At 47.4% G+C, this 2,828-nt stretch overlaps 1 pseudogene; it reads right to left on the reverse strand.

Annotated features, from left to right (window-relative positions):
- Positions 1-891: 891 nt before the first annotated feature.
- Positions 892-2,022, reverse strand: LOC123169388 (uncharacterized; annotated as a pseudogene).
- Between the last annotated feature and the right edge of the window lie 806 nt (positions 2,023-2,828).

Genomic DNA, 2,828 nt, shown 5'->3' on the forward strand with positions numbered 1-2,828 from the left:
GGAAGAAATACACCTGCTTCTCTTCTGGTACTGTGCTTTTGCCCAAGACTGTTGGAATATTATTCTGCCCAGCCTGCAAACAAGTATCTCCTTCATCCACCAAGTTGAGCTGGCGAAGTTTGGAAACAACAAGCTTTCAGTATGATGATCATTATGTATGCCTGCTGGAATATCTGGAAACAAAGGAATGGTCTCATATTCAACGGCATCCTACGCACAGTCAACAGTTGGAGAACTGAACTCAGGGAAGACCCATAAAATAAAGCCGAAGCATTCCCCAAGGCTAAAATCATGGATTGCTCACAAGCTTTAGCACCCCGTTTCTCTCCTGTATATTACTTGATATTCCTGTTTATGCAGGATGTTTATTTATTTACTCCCTCCGTTCCCTTATACAAGGTCACTATGAAAAATACATTTTGCATCTATACAAGGCCAGTAACAGTAACCGAGTCAAAATTTAATGATGTTTTCTCGTAGTAGCAACTTGTTTAATACTTGCATGCATGTAGTCATAATGACAGTGTGCTACTTTCTTCTCGTTCCTTCCTTGCATGCAAGCAGACGTATTAATGATTCCAGATAACAAGAAGAAAAGTTGGCTTGTAAAGTAGTCATTAAATTTTACCTAGGTACCTGTAATTTGAGTTTGTGGCCTTGTATAAGGGAATGGAGGGAGTACTACGGTCACTTCAGGGGGGACTCAGATTGTGCTTTTGGCCTTCAGAAGGAGCGTGCTAGACGACGGTAAATTGGCGATGCTTTCTCATGAAGTACTTTTGGTTATGCTAACAGGGAAATGCTATAGAAAGCTGAATATGACGTTCAGGTGAATTTGTCAATCATCAGCTGAGCCGGACAATGTTCAACCGGGAGGAGACGGAGTTGAACTTTGAGCTATTCCATACGCAATATATCAATATATGTACTGTACAGAACCACAAATTAGCATGACTATGTAGTTTTCCTCGCAGCTGCGGCTATTTACATACTACTATCTTCATTGTTTGCCTGTACTGTATAAGTAATTTTCTTCTGCGGTAATGCTGTATATAAGAGCTGCATATGTACATTCTTGTCGCTAAGACGAATGAACCAATAATGAACAGAATAGCAGAGTATACGCCATTGGCGGGCTAAGCAGAGCAGGGTGGAGCCGAGCAGAGGATGAGGGCGAAGCAAAGCCCGAGGAGGAGCAGTGTGCTACGGCGACCTGGAGCGGCAGCTTTCGTGGTCGATGGGCGCGACGACGCCGGTGCGGTAGTAGAAGTCGAGGGGGCAATTGAGGCGCGTCCAGAAGCCGACCTTGAGGAAGACGCCCTTCTTCGATGGGCACCAGCTCGGACTTGAGCGCCTCATCCATGGCCTGCATCCCGGCGGGGTCCAGCCTCGCCCTGCGCGACTCCCCGCTGTACGGCAGCGTGACGGAGCTCTTCCGGGCAACGCTGAAGGTCTCGGCGCTCAGCTGTAGCAGGGTGGTGCCGTTGAAGTTGACGTCGATGCTGAAGCTGGAGAAGGAGGTGTCGACCTTGGAGTTGGTGTTCTTGGCCAGAAGATCGAACTTGAACTTTATGTCCCTGATGACGCCGTCGGCCGGGCTGTAGTCGAGCTGCAGGAGCTGCGCGTTGGTCACCTCCATGTACGGCATCTGGGGCTTGTAGATGAAGTACACGGCCAACATCGTGGCGCCCAACACGAGGACGCCGATGGCCAGCAGCATGCACAGGATCACCGCCATCCACACCCACGGGGAGCTCCTCTGCCTGTCGTTGTACGGCGGTCCCTTCCACCGATGGCGGCGATGACCCGCCTCAGCCGACCTCTCGTCCTCGTGGTGGTGGTGGTCCGCCTCCATCCTGCTATCTCCGGCCCTCATCTCATGTCACGGGGCGCTTCGAGCTGGGTTGATATCGGAGGGATGGAGCGTGCATTATAAGGAAATCGAGTTGGATGGAGCGGTAAATCCATGGGTAATTGTTAAGGTTGGATGGGAGGAAGGGTTTTGGAATCTTCTTTGCTCCGTGTCATGGTGACGCCTTTTTTTTGAGTTTGCATGCTCAAGGTAGTACTCATATACGTTGCTTGCTATGGCTTTGGGCATCACTTGATGCAGAGACCAGGAGTTATCCTCCTTTTCAAAAAGAAAAAAGGTGTTGCTTGCTTACCATGGCTTTGCGCATCACTTGATCTATAAGGTGGGGTGATCCTTCTTATCAAAAAAATGAGTTGCTTGTTTTCTTGCTTTACAACTAAACTATACTTTCTAGTCTAGTCTACTAGGTAGCTAGCCCTCTGATTCTCTCAACTAATCATCATTAATTGAATTTTAAATCTTCAGTCATAATTAAGTTAGTTGCAGCCATGGGTCACCAAATTTGAAATGCATTTCAGACTAGAACATTTCGTTCCACATGAACCCACTAAGCGCAGCAAGTAACAAGCTACAAACTTCTCAAAGTACACATGCCGTCAACCAAGCCCGGCCCTCTTGGTCAATTCTTTGAAGAACCAATTATGCTGGATGGGATGATTCCATCGAAAACGATGGCGTGTATGTGTTTTCATAGCTCCCAAAGCACACTTCTATCATGGGACTTATTGGTAGGATTAGGACGGAGGGAAGGTTATGCATGGTTGCAAGCCGGCAAGTTCAAAGGGAATGTAGACCCTTTCTTCCTTCGGCTAGAGTGGTGGGCGAGGAATGAGTAGTCCATTGTAATGAAACTCTTGTAATCTCGGTGGAGGCATGCTTTTTGCCTATCTTCTTTAATATATAATATGCACACTCGTGCATATTCGAGAAAAATAGCTCCCAAAGCACGGGCGTA

The sequence above is a fragment of the Triticum aestivum genome, chromosome 7D (genome assembly GCF_018294505.1).
Source record: "Triticum aestivum cultivar Chinese Spring chromosome 7D, IWGSC CS RefSeq v2.1, whole genome shotgun sequence".
NCBI classification, from domain to species: domain Eukaryota; kingdom Viridiplantae; phylum Streptophyta; class Magnoliopsida; order Poales; family Poaceae; genus Triticum; species Triticum aestivum.